Source organism: Athene noctua, chromosome 5 (genome assembly GCF_965140245.1).
Source record: "Athene noctua chromosome 5, bAthNoc1.hap1.1, whole genome shotgun sequence".
Classification (NCBI taxonomy): Eukaryota; Metazoa; Chordata; class Aves; order Strigiformes; family Strigidae; genus Athene; species Athene noctua.
Window position 1 is genome coordinate 12,821,340 of NC_134041.1, and position 14,531 is coordinate 12,835,870.

Here is a 14,531-nt window from a genome sequence, read left to right on the forward strand (position 1 = left end):
CCACAGTCAGAACAGTGCTCCTCCCTCATCATCAAAATTTGCAGGAGGTTAAAGCCTTTGCCAGCTCTTCACAAGGAGAATCATCTGGTAAGTGTTGTGTTTCATCACAACACTGGGACTTTCTACTCTTCTTTAGGATCAGAGTTACATGGTTTGTCATCTTTTATGAGAGATTGACTGAATAAGGAGACTGAAGGTTTCAGGATCTACAGCTCACCTGGACTAAATTCCTTCAAGAAGCACAGCTGTATCTACTAAAGATCGATTAATGAGAATAGCCCCTCTGAAAAGATGCCTTTGAGGATTTGTCTCCTTTCTCAGCCAGACCAAAGACTGTGTCTCTGCCCTGTCATTTGATCTGGGAATCACAGCTGATGGCAGTGCAGAGGCAAGATAGGACCTGTAATTCCCTAACAAGTGGGGAAAACAATGGAGAAAAGCACATGGGAAGAGGATTATATTCTGGAAACTTCTTTAAACATTTTCCCGTTTATTCTGGAAAAAGGTTCAGAGCAAAGTGTTCATCAGTAAACTCTGATGACAAAGGTAGGAGGTGGCATATGCTTTGCACCCAATCCTTACATGATGCTTCCTGGACAACAGGCATTCAAGGCAATAAGGCTGTACCCTACCAAAATACTTTATGTTACATGGCTTTAATAGAATGTTTAAAAGTCACCATAATTAGGGCCCCCAGCGCACCTCTTAGAGGCTACAAATTACTAGTCAACATGCAAAAAATAGTGATGCAACTGTGGAAAAAAGGATATTTGGTAAAAGAAGTAGTATGGAGCATGTTTTCTTTCTCCCTTCCTCTATCAAGTGATTAAAGGGATCAGAGCCTCAGATTTCAGCAACAGATGTTTAATTCTGAAGGCTCAGTGCTTCCTGGTCAAAATCTTTAACATTTTGCTAGATTGACTTACTGATCAAAATAAGAATATGTATCCCAGGTAACTTTTGTTTTGATATAATGAGATTGCAGTCTGACTTGCAACACACTTGTTATTTCTCTATCACCAAAGAGTACGGTCTTTATTATCAGCTTCTTAAATCCTCTTTATACAACCTGGTTCTTCAGCACTGTGTGATTTGTGCTCACAGTGGCACCAAAGTGTCTCCTCTTAAAATGCTATTCCCAGTTCAGAACTGTCGCAATGTATTTAACAACTATACAAGGAAAAGAAAACAAGCTGCACTGTACAACTTTCCTGCACAATATAATTGACTTAGTAATTTCCATAAACCCCAGTGTGAAGTTACCGGTTTGTCAATCTATTCTCTTCCATACACCAGATTTTGGGAAAATGCATCGAAATGGCTGATTTACTAATTCTGCCCTGGGTACTACTTCAGTAGCAGATGCCATCTAGCCCAAGAGAATAGTCTCATTTTAAGCAAAATGCAACTACAAAGCTAGTCTAAATTTAGTACAGATCAACCACCAAGGAAGGTACATTTATGAGGACATGGGAAAGGCGTGTGTTACCAGTATAGATGTGACCCAGGCATCTGATCTACACCATCATGAGGTGCTACTAGGTGCAAAATAAAATACTGAAATACGGATATACACAAGGCCTACTATATCTTGGTATGATTGCTGGAAACTACATTAAGGTCATAAATATAGTGATAGCTGACAAGAAGTTCAACAGAGGGATAGATATTCTCCCAGTAGGAGAAAATGCTCTTAACAACTACCTGTGGGATTATGAAAATAGCCTACTTAAGTAACTGCTGCTATTAGTGATATTGTACTGCCTGGCAGATCTATGAGAGTTTACACTTTGAACACATGCTTGGAGTGCTTTTTCTTTTATCAAGGGAGTATAAACACTAACCTTTTGGGAGGACAAACAAAGCAATCTACACAGCACAGAGAACGGACACACTCATTAGCCCACAAGAAGCATTAGCAACTTGTGGCATCAGCATGTTACGGAAGAGACAGTCATTAAATCATTAGAGTTGTCACTTAGGAGCGTGAGTGGCGTGGACAGCAGTGTCTGAACACAAAGCCATCACCGACCCAAGGACACCAACAACCATACAAAGCAGAACAGAGGAGATTAACTGCCATGGGAAGCAAAGAAAGAATCCTACAAACACCACTGCTGAAAGCGTTCAAAGAAAGAAAATTCTGCCCAATCATCACATGTGATTCTTTTCCCTAAAACTACACATTTTTCTTCCATTTGTACACGAATTTGGAAAATTCTCTTCCTTTACCCATAAAGAGTTGCTACAGCCAAGTGTTTACGGAATTTACCTTTTTTCTCATTCTTTCACCCCTGCCATGTCACTGGCATAAAGCTCCCTCTTCATTCTAAAAATACTTCATACAACCTTGTTAAAGTCACATGAAGACTTTCAGGACCATCAACAAGACCAAAGATCACAAGATGCATCCACTAAACCTAGAATTACAGAATGCATCTTAGGTTTCGAGAAAACAAAGGTTTGAGCGACTAACACATAACTATTTATAAAATAAAATAATTGCAGAGAAACAGTGCTGCTTAGTGAAACTGAGAACTCCATACTACTAAAAATTAGAGGTAATTATAATGTATATGTAAAGGGCACAGCATTCTGAGTGTTAAATCACCTTTAATTATGTTTTCTGGATTTGTAACTCTGACATTTGAATTCCTAACACTACACTGATATACCACGTTAAATCAAATATGCCAACAACTATTCTGAATCACCTTGAAGGCTTGCAAAACAGAGCTGTGTTTGAACACATTTATCTTTTCCCTTACACTCTTTCAGCTATTCAGCGAGACCACAATGTATACTTCTGGAGTCATAACTGGTCACCAAAGCAACAGCTTGGATGCCAAAAAGCAGGATTTCAACTCGACTGCGCAGGGTGGTGGGGAGAGAAAGGTGATCACAATGCCTCCATTGTAGCCTTGATCCTGCAACTCAGCCCCACGGTGAACTACAAGTCGTTCATGTGCTGAATCCAAAATGAATAACTGGGAAAGCAACTGAAAATGAGACTTTGTTTTCTTTTAACTTCTGTTCCTTGTATTAATGGCCTTGAAAAGGGTCTGGGCATTCATCTTAGGTAGTAACAAGAGAGATGAGAAAGATCCCTGGCTAGATTTTCATTTCTCCAAGTGGGTCCAAAAAAATATTATTAAAAACAAACAAAAAAAATTATTTTCTCTTTAATTAATTCTCTTGAAGTTGTCAACTTTCTATTTATTACCAACCCTTAGAACAGGAGGCTTGAACCACAGTTAGTGCACAGTACTGACAGTAGTACATCTTGAGTTCCTTCCTCACAAGGAAAAACCAGACATTTACATAGCAGAGGCCTTTTCTCATACCATCAGCTAACTGTGGCTGTATGGGTGGCAAACAAATACCCACTCCTCATTTTATTGCTTAACCTCATAAAAAGAGCTTAGGTTTCTTTCCATCTGATACTCTACTATAACAGGACTGAGAGGGAGTATTTGTTTTCAGGTTTTTCCCCCTATTTAGTGATGCCCTTTTCCTCCCATACTCCAAGGCAGCTGTTCATCAGGTTTCACAATCCAGCTGAAGGAGGTTAAATTAAGAAATTTCCCTTGCTTGCCTCCTTTCTTTAAAAGGTGTTACATTACTCTCTTCACAGTTTGTGGTTCAAACACTGCAGCTGCTAAATAAATATGTATTTATGCACATACACACATTATTAGAAATATTTACATTAATTCAATTGTAACAGAAATCCTGTCTCAACTAGACCACAGGTCACCACGGTTCAGTTGTTGCAGAGCCAGCACAGCACTGGTAAGCCCAGGGCTGAGGATGAGGATGAGGATGTTTCACCAGCACTTTTCCTGCATGCCCACCCTGCCTAAGCACTTGGACCACACACCAGTGACTGAGCAGCAGTGAATACCCTTCTCCATCAAACCCACGCTCATGGCTATGATGATACTGCCAGGGCGTAAAGAGGGATGAAGGGAGATAGCACTGTGAGGGCAAAACATCCCTCCAAGCAGAGGTCAGCAGCAAGGTGGGCACACAGAGAGACAAGGCCGGCAGGGCAGGATGGGGAGCACCAGGAGCATCGAGGACCTGCCAACCCCGGCGTCCTGCTGGCAGTTTTCACGGCTGCCCTGGGCGTAGTGAAAGTGCTTGTCTCCTACAGATCCCAGACTAACAGCACCGCATTGTGAAAGGCATCAAGCACACGAGATTTTCACTTTCAAAACCTCCAAGCAGATCCCAGCTGCTCACTTTAAACCTGCCACTGCCACGTGTCACACATTTTCTCCGTTTCCCACCACCAAGAAGAGGGCTGTAAACACACAACATCAAACAAAAGCAAAAAGCTTCCGCTCTAACATTTCCAACAGATTAGAAAGATGGTCTGTCACAAAGGGACCAGTATTAAGCCTGACCACCCCAGAAATATCAGGCATTAAGGAACAATATAAAGAATTAAGAGTCAGTCTGGATGGATTTCAGAAACGAATTGCCTACAGTTTTTCCTCTCTGAGGCTTCTACAGCTGGATACATCTTGAAAGCTCATGGCTTCACTAGCAGAGCAAGATAAAAAGCAAAACCTATTTATTATCTCTGTAACAAGTCTGGAAAAGTCATGGCATGCACCGTAGGCAAAAGGCAGGCCAGGCCATAATTTTTTAGTTTTTTCTTTGTGATCACCTGAAAAAGATAAGAGTCTTACCTACATAGATAAGATTACAAGCTATTACTTCACTCATATGAGTAATGCTTAATAGAAGATTTGATTTGACCTCATTATAGCCGCATTGGAGAAAGGCATCATGACATCAGTAAATAACCAAACAGTTAACAACCAGCATTCACCAAATGCTGCATCCGTATTTGCCTCCCTAAATACCTCACAGCCTGCAAATGGGATGGTTTTATTGTTTTCAAATACGCAGAGGCACATATTCCTTAATTATACTTTAAACGAAGAACAAAGGTCACATACATGCTCTTAGTGAGAGGCAACCATCCAGTCACTGCATGTTCTGTAAACAACTCCCATCACTTCGACAATTACCAGTAGACCTTTAGACTTATGCATCTCTTGGCCCCTTTCATATTGGAAAAACATCATTAAAACAGATTAAAACTGCTATTCCAGTCAGACCGCTTATCTAATGCTGAAGGAAAATGTGTACCTGCAATTCTCTCTTTCAAAACAAATGATAAAATTGACTGTTACTTCAGACTCTTAATCTTGGAAGAAAATACTCTATCTAATAATCAGAGACCACTGAATCTACCCTCTCTTCTGCCCATGGCAGGGGGATTGGAACTAGATGAACTTTAAGGTCTCTTCCTACCCAAACCATTCTACGATTCTGTTAAAACTACACATTTGCATAAGCACAAAACTGTTTCAAATAAACATTTTTAGGATGGATAAACACAATAGTCACATGTGTTCACATACATCGAATTAGATGAAATAACTTTAATGATAAAAAAACGTACATGAAGTACAGTTTTACAATTAACATCTGTTTTATCCCCTTTTTTTGTAAGATGACATTTAAGCTATATGCATGTATCAGAGCCCTTTATCTCACAATGCCATTTTCCCCTGGAGCATTCATGTCTCACTTCAATAAAATATCAGCACACAAGGGCCTGAAACCGGCTTTACCTGCAGCAGAGAGAACTCCCAGACTATCAATTTGTAAAAGCAATGGAAAAGCAGCAAGAACAATATTGACAGATGGGCTCTCCCACACTTCCCCTGCAAAAGCCTCTGCTCTGGCACCACCTTCCTCACAAATTAGTCTCTGGGGAGCTGATGGATAATGATCCATTCCAGGCTTTCAGAGCTCAAAAAAAGCGGGTATGGGGTATTTCAGTGTTTGGGGTGGGGGTGTTTTGTTGGTGTCCCCTCCCACCCCCTCCCCAGTAAATCAAACTTTGGTTCATACTTTCAGGAAAAGATACACTTAACCATCAGCGCAATTCACTTCTTTCTCTACAACTCCAGTAACATTTGGGGGTTTCACTCAACGTGTTAGATGTCCAGAACTGTGAAGCTCCAACCCATGGGTGATGCTTATTCACAAGCAGTGCTTGGGGCGCTTGGCCACTGAAGCTTTGGCAGGTCTGGAGACTGCAGCATCACCAAGCCTACATTTTTTGTTTTGAACTACTTTCATCTCAACTGCACTCCCTCTTTCTATCTGAATGAACAGATGATACCTTCAGGTCTTCCTCCAAAGAGGCACTGCTATAGCAGTACGAAATTAAGGACAGAACTGAAACAATAAAATACCAACTCTGTTCCACAGGACAATGGCCATCCTACTTCCACTTCCCAGTAAGAAACCAGGGATGTACTTGGGGAACAGAGCCATCCACTCCCACCTTATCTATGGACTGTGGTTTTAACCTTGAACCTGCATTTAAACTGAGGGCTTTTATGTAACAGCAATGGGCGCTCCCAACCTCAGGATGTCAGTGTCCTCAGCAGCAAAAGGTGCATCAGGTCTGTTGTCATTACCACGTGTGTTTAATTACTGCTATTACTGGCAGCCAGAGAAGGCCTGCCAAGGCACCTATGCTTTAAAGAGAAAAGGCAGTGCAGGGTAGCACAGATCACCTTAGCAACTGTAAATACTTTGTCATCTGCAGAGCCACTGGAATTAAACAACAATTTTGAAAATGCTCATTTATTCTTCCCTGACCACACCACACACACAGGCACCTATGCTGACCATATCGCCATGGTATCCCCAGTGTCTCCATACCTGTGGTCTGATCAACGGGCCACACAGTAAATACAAAGAAATCCAGGCAGAGAGGCACGCTCACAGGAGCACACAACACAACTATACATAAAAACAAACAATACTTCAACCAACTGTTATTTTTATCCGTATGTAAACAGAAGCACACGAAGAAAGTAAATCTCCTGCCCTGCTCTTGCTGTAAGACTACAAGAAGAGAATTATTTAGCATCTCAAATGAAAATAAATTTCTTAAGAGTCCAGCTGAAAATCTGAGCCCCACACAGGAGATGAGCTGAAGCAAACCACAGATACCTAGCCATGCAAAGGCTCCTGTGGATACGATGATTTCCGATCAATTAGGCCATTGTATAATGGACACAGCTGCCAATGTCTGCTCCAATGCCAGGAAGCAGCAGAGGGTTTGGAATCAGCACCAGATCTCTAGGCAGTGCTAGGGACTGCACTGAAAAGGTATATGGCTTTCTGAAAAAAAGAGTAAAGTATGGTACCAGGAACAACAAAGTTAGTAGGAAAAAGTCAGAGCAGTTCAGCATTTTGGAAGAATCCCACTTAAGTTTCTGTCCTGGCAGTGGCCCAAGTCCAGCCCCTGTGGTGAGCAGACAGCTCTGTCAGGAGCTGCTCTGCCAGGCCAGGAGGTGTCAGAGGACTTTGTTCTCTCCCATGCTTGGAGGCATCAGGAGTCAGAAGCTGACAGGGGCTGGGGAAGAAGGTGCCATGGCCAAGGCAGCTCCAGGGACATCCAGAAGGGCAAGAGCTCCTGGATCACCCAGGGGAGTCCTGCTTCTGACACCAAAAAATAGGCACATGTGTTGGAAAACTAAGATTCAGAGACTCCTACTTCTGAACAGGCATCACAGGTTTCTCTCTTCACTGGACTCATGATTTGCTCAGATCTGATTCAGCTTTTCAAAGGACAAGGAAAACTCCTGATTCCCAAACAAAAAGGCTTAGCAGATCTTCTGTGCTTCAAAGTAGGTGGTTAAGCTACAAAGACTTACTCATTCTCCACGGTCGCTGGTCATTGCCATTCCTGTAACAGTGTGATACCCATCTAACACATAACACACAGATGTGCGTTAATTTAATCCACAGGTCCCTCTGCTCGTGGATAAAGGACCAACTTTAACCCGACACTGCTGCTGCAGTGACAAGAAAAGCTTCAGAGGAACAATGGAAAGAACTTGTTTCTCCACCTGAAAGCACCCATAATTAGGAAGTGATGGATGTCACTAGTAGAAGTGAGTGATGTTTTTCAGGAGCTCTCTCATCTGTAACTGCACTGTTTTCAGATAAAATAACCCTTTCTGTCAGGCAGTGTCAGGAATGTCTACAGCCAATCAGTCACTCTGCTATCCAGCAAAAAATATGACGTTCTTGTCATAACATCTGTAGTGTACGTTGTACCAGCCCTTCTTCTTTGTGTACCTCATCAGTTAGGGTCTCCAACTCCAGCAATGCCAATAATTCGTGCTCCTGAGTCAAACAGATAAATTGAAACTTAAAACTCAGTCCCTTTGCATGTGAAACAGAACTTCGCTTGGACAAAATACCTTTTACAACAGCATAAAAAGGTATTTGCCATCTGGAGTTAATGGCTATCAAGTAAAACTCCGGAGAAAGCCCCTGCTTGTCGCTCCCGCATGTTGGCCAACAAAGCAGAACCACCACAAGAAACATCTCGGAAGAAAGTCAGCGAGATAAGCAGGATCATTTCAAACTTGGACACCATAAAATTTCACACTGTAGCAACTTTATTTACAAGACTTTAACAAACATTAAACAAGGAGAACAAATAACTAACACAACTAACCAAGATTATACATATGGCCTAAAGTCTCAGTGCCACTGTGCAGGTGCCAGGAGAGACTGTCCCAACAGGGAGGATGGGTCAGCTTCCTAACTACGTGACCCTACGAACTGTCACAGCTATCATAGGAAATAACGCCTCGACTGCCGCACCTTTGAATGAGGTGGCCTCACCAGCTTAATGGCATCAGTTCAAAAACAAAACAAAAAGAAAAATCCATCAGCACGATTAAGGAAATGGGGACAGATGAACAAGACAAACCATTAGTCTTTGAGAATGCTTTATGCGGTCACCTGTCAAGCAGCCTGGCTGTGTCTCTAAGTGATTAAATCAGACCTCAACAGAAACCTTAGTGTCAATTTCTCAATATTCTAACCCAGAAAAAAAATTGCACTGAATTGTTGCTAAGGTTTATCCAACAGACCATCACTCCGAAAAACAACAAATTCCCCTTCTAGAAAGCACCTTACACAACTTGATGGAGCTTAAGAGAGAGTTATGGTTTCATTACCTAAGAGCCATTCTTGATCTTTAAACACAGCCAATGTATATTAATATTTAACCACTTCATGTGAGAGATTGCATATCAACTATTACAAGCTCATAGCTATTACTTTTGCAAAACATTAAGAAAAAATAGATGCTGAAATCACTGATCACATGTTTTCTATTTATTGTGATGGAAAATAATCAGCTTCTCTGATTAGGTACATGTTCATTATATTACAAGGCAATCTCCTTCGAAACACCCAAGCCACTCCACATGCTTGATGCAAAGGTTTCTTAAAGGCTATGAATTTAAACACCACTATCCTAGAAAAAACACTGGTGCTTCTAACAAAAGAAAACGCTGAAGCACTAAAGAAATTTAAACATTTGATTACAGTGTTTCCTCCTGAAGCCTGATTGAGAAAACAAACATTTTTATTAAGAGACACTACTCAAAGGGAAGCAATCTCAGTAATACCTGGCCCTTCTGAATCATGGATTAACATTATCTGGAGGACCACTGCCACTGACCTGAGAGACCTATCATCCAAAAACTTCATCCTCTAGAGAAAAGAAGGATTAAAGTAGTTTACTGATCCTCACAATAAAGCATGTGGGAAGGGAACTCTGCAGGTCCCTAGTCCAAACCCCTGCTCAAAGCAGGGCTAACTCTAAAACGAGATCATGTTGTCCAGAGCCTTGCCTGGTTGATTTTCAAGTACCTCGAAAGATGGAAGTGCCACAAGCTCTCTGGACCCTGTTTGAGTCCTCTTCCACTCTGAAGTTGAACTTCTGGAACTTCCCTTGCTGCATCCTGTGAACTTTTCTGGGGGGAGCATAGGGAAGGGAGAGGAGCAGAGTCAGACATTGTCATCACCCCAGCCACCCACATGGGGTGAGTGACCGTGGTCAGACCCTCCCTCCCCCAAGCCTGGGAAGCACTGTCTCCTTGACCCCCACTTGCATATCTCCTGCACACGGCCAGCCACACAGTCCTCTGCCTGATTCACTCCAGGTTTTGGCCCCTCTCACTTGTGATCGCTAGTGGGATCCGAGTTACAGCTTTGCCGTAAACTGGGAGGACCTCTTGTCCATCCCTCAGCAACTGATCACTCAGCCTCTTCATCTACAGACTGATCAGACCCAGCTCTAACAACCTCCACATCTCATCTGTCCTCAGGCACCAGCCACATCCAGGGATGCCCTCGGCAAAGCCACACTCATTACAGCTCATACACTCATCCTTGCAGCTGGACACAGCTCCCTGTCTAGGGCCAGAGCAGCACTGACCACAGCAGAACCATTACCTTTAATTACAGTCCACTTAATACACTCCAGATGGTGGTTGTCTTCTCTGCAACTGTTAGCTTGTGCATAGGTGGTGATCCAGCACATGTCCCAAAGCACTCTTCCATGGTTGTGCAGACTAGCCACATACTCACCATTTTGTATTTCCTCATTTCAGCTCATTAAGTTATACGCTGTGGATTTCCAAATGTTTTTTTCAGGCTACCATAGCCATTTAATTCTGAACTATGCTTCACAGTGCTTGAGTCCCTCTCAGTTTGGGCTTACTTAAAGATTTACTTGAAGTATTCCCTTGTTGACATCAGTAGAGAGAACAGCAAATAAAGCTCAACCCAAGACAAACAGGGGTGTATTCACACAATTCCTCGTGCCACCCGCCTTCTTCCCCTGATTTTCACAGCCAGTTATAGGTAACTACTCTTCAAACGGTGTCTTTAAACAGTTATTTGTTTACCATATAATTAAATACATATATTTCCCTATTCCACAGAAATGCCACAAGAGGTTAAGTCAAAAGTTACTGAAGCCAAGGTAACATCACAGGTACTGCTCCCCCCCCATCCTTATCATCATCTTATCCTCCAGATTCCTAGAAACTGATTAAAAATTTTCTTCCAATTCTCTAAGCACTGCACTTACACTAACTAGTCTGTAATTCCCCGGATCTCCCTTTTTCAAAGGTGGGTACTGCATTTGCCCTTTTCAGTCCTCCAGGACCTCTCTTGCTCTTCACAATTTCTAAAAGATAATTGTAAATGGTTCAAAGGTTGCTTGGATAGTTGCTGATGTACCCTAGGGCAAATTTCATCAGACTCTGACTATGTGAATACACCTATCTTATCTGCTTTTTCTGATCTACCCTCTTCCTACTCTGTGCTTTACTCCTATCACCCTATTTAAATTAATTTTAATTAATGTGAAGACACACTCAAACTATACAATAACTAAATGAAACCCATTCAGTATTTTTTCTTTCAGCTATAATGTTAGCCAAAAAAAAACCCCCAAAACCCAAAATATTCATCTACCATGTCTCTGGCTTTTTGGAGATGCAGAACATTTTAAAAAAAAAAACAACAACAACAAACAAAAAAACCCCAACACCCCCCACCCAAACCAAACAAAAAAAACCCAAAACCAACCCAACCAAAACCCACCAAAACCAAAAGCAGAAACCCAAAACCAAGCCAGATTAAAGACTGTATTTGGCTTAGACCAATCAGCTGAGGTGTCCAAAGGGAAAACATTAAGAAATGTCAATAAACTCTTGTCTGCAAAGAAAGATTTAAAGAGAAATGAAACTGCATTTTAGAAGGGACTCTTTCAGTGAATAAACCAGCCTGTGTTGGTTTGATACGTGAAAAAAAAGCCAACACTTCCCCAGCAGATAAAATATTTGATAATCAAATGCATGATTTCCGGTACATTGCCTCAGTTATCCAGCACTATCTAGGGTACCAAATTAGACTGACCACTGGTCCAAACCAGCACAGCAAGTCCCACTGCTCTGTGAAGACAGACAGGTACCTTGAAGCACATTACGATCTTAACGCACCCACCTGTTGTAGCTATAATTTACCTTTCATCAACTGGAAATTATCATTCTCATAGCTGAAATATGGCAATTTATTACAGGAGCATAGCTAGTCTGCTTCTACACAAAGCAAAACAGACAGCCTTAGATCATCCTCTGTGATTTCTATTTTGTTTTTCAGCAAAATGAACTAGACACGGTTGTGTGCTGTTACCATGTCTGAGCTGAAGCACAGTAACTTCTTAAACTGCTCCATTTCCATCCTCAAAGACACATCAGTCTCTGCTCTGTGATCCCCTAGACAGAAGACACAATGTTAATGGAGATTCTGGCTGCCATTCTCAAAAGCAGTTAGTGATTTGAATGCTTCAATTTCTAGTGTGCCCAACCCGAAATACTTTAAAAGGTCCAATTTTCAGGAAACGATGAACACTCAAAAACTGCTGGGTGGTGGTTTCCCCCTCCCTCCCAGTGTTTAAATCCAGAATCCATTTTACCTGATGTTTCTACCCAGAAAATCCTTTTGCAAGACTAAAACCTTAGTACTAGTCAAAAAGGGCAAAAAAATCATCTTCTTTTGCCAGCTGTGATAAAAATGCAACAAATCCATACATTCTTCCAGTTACACAAAATACAGCAGTCTACTCTTGAATATGGATCTGTGAATATTTTCTTCCAGAGTGCTACAGTGAAAATCTTCTCTCACAAAATACTATAATCAGCTTTCAGTGAAGCCTGATTTACTGGACATAATAACAAAGCTTGATTTCCAACACTATCAGGCCAAAAAATCCCCACCCAGTATTTCCAATTCATGTATGCTTGCACTTGTTCTCACTACAAATGCAACCAGCAGTAATCCCTGTCTTGCTGCCTGCCTCCCCTGAAAAACAGACCATAATTAGCAAAATCCTTGGAAATCATCCTTGAGTTAATGATGAATAGAAAGAAGGTATGAACAGAGAGAAAAGTCAGACCAGTGAAATACTGATAGTCTCTGCAGCTGTTCCTTAATCTGTTAGTGGAAAAATTCAGACTCTTAGTCAGAGAAATTTGGTATCACGCAATTGTTCAATCAAAGCTCAGCAAACCTCATTATTTCAGACCTCTTTAGCAATACAGAGTTTTGCCTGAGAGCAGGATAGGATGTGTATTCGCTTGGTGTGGCACTCTGCCCCCAGGAACAGCACAGCCAGCGCTCGCGCCTGCACAGCCCCCAGAGCTGGCACAGCCACCCGGAACCCCAGCACAGTCACAACTGCACGGTCTTCATCTGCCATCCTGTTGGGCTCTACTTCAAGCCAGAAGTCTAACCAATACTCACTGGTTTCAGCCAAGCCTATGCTGATAGTAGGGCAGAATGAAACAAGAGTTTCTCAATTAACTCCCTATTAAAGTCAAATGTATCCTCAAAGGAGATCTCAGTACCAAAACTCCTTATGAACATTAATTTATGTAGCATGTATTTTTAATGAGTTCAGCCTTGTCTTGGGTTTAGAAAACACAAACACAGGGTGGCAGCTATTGAAACCCACTGCAGCAGAGCATGAGCAAGTGCTGACTCCATGGGGTGACAAAGTTACGTCGCCAGTTATGAGTCTACCTTTATTGCATAACCCTCAGATAACTAAATTAATTAAATAAAGTGACAAAATGAAATTCACCTACCAATATACTGATTATATAATAGAAAAGGAAATTAAAAGGACCAGAGGGCTAAAAACTCGTGTTCGTTTTTGCAAATATGGTTAAATCTTGTAACATCTCCAGCTTCTGCTGATGCTCTTTTTCATAAATACACTTTTGAAAACATAATCCTGTAGACAGTTAAAGCACACACATTGAAAGCAGAAGGGGATTTTACTAGTCCGAATTTGGAGCTTGAAACATCACCCCTCCCTCTCCACACACCATGTGAAACCAGGTAAAGGGCCAGCAGTCACGCCCTTTGGGCTCCAATATATTAAAGCACTCCACTCATTTGTAAAATAAAATTACCTGTACAGACTCTAAAGTAAAAAAGAAAAAAAAGCCATACATAAAGAATGCTGAGCTATACCAAGAAATTCAGCCAATGCCCTTTCGACGCTGTCATTTAAATACAACCAGAAAATACTCTTCACCATATTACAGTGAAAAGTAATGGGTAACTCGCTGGTTTGCATTAAGTATTAATATGCTCCAGTCAATATGGCATTAGCACACAATCAAATCACTTTGTATCTCAAACTTTTTGCCAACATTTTGTAGGCATACATAACCTATATTACAGAAAACACCATTAAATTAGAATATGGTATCACAACAGATTTTCCAAATGCAAATAAATTTTAAAAATATATATTTTAAGAATTACAAGAGGACAGTGTGACCAGATGACAACTGTTTTATACTTTAAAGTCAGAATGACGCAAACTAATCATGCAGTCCTCAGTTTTAACTGCAATTCCAGAGTCAAGCTTTGAGTGGTAACATTGGATGTATAACAATCCCCCAAACCATAATCACATAGATATACAGTATTTCCCTAGCAATAGCCAGTGCAAATTGAAAATCCTGAGTTTGGGTTTCTTAATACTTTCAAGCAGTCTTCACTTTAATAAGTTTATTAACTTTAGGACTGAAACTTTAGGT

The 14,531-nt window shown here is 41.3% G+C and overlaps 1 protein-coding gene across 19 annotated transcripts in view; it reads right to left on the reverse strand.

Annotated features, from left to right (window-relative positions):
• PTPRF (protein tyrosine phosphatase receptor type F) overlaps positions 1-14,531 on the reverse strand; it is a 389,874-nt gene that overhangs the window by 279,615 nt on the left and 95,728 nt on the right. The window contains exon 1 of one of the 19 annotated variants that reach the window (XM_074906368.1): positions 9,778-9,856. The exons of the other annotated variants lie outside the window; for them this stretch is intronic. The gene's annotated coding sequence lies outside the window, so the exon portion shown is untranslated. Of the gene's footprint in view, positions 1-9,777; positions 9,857-14,531 lie in introns of those variants that run through there. 19 annotated transcript variants of the gene reach the window in all.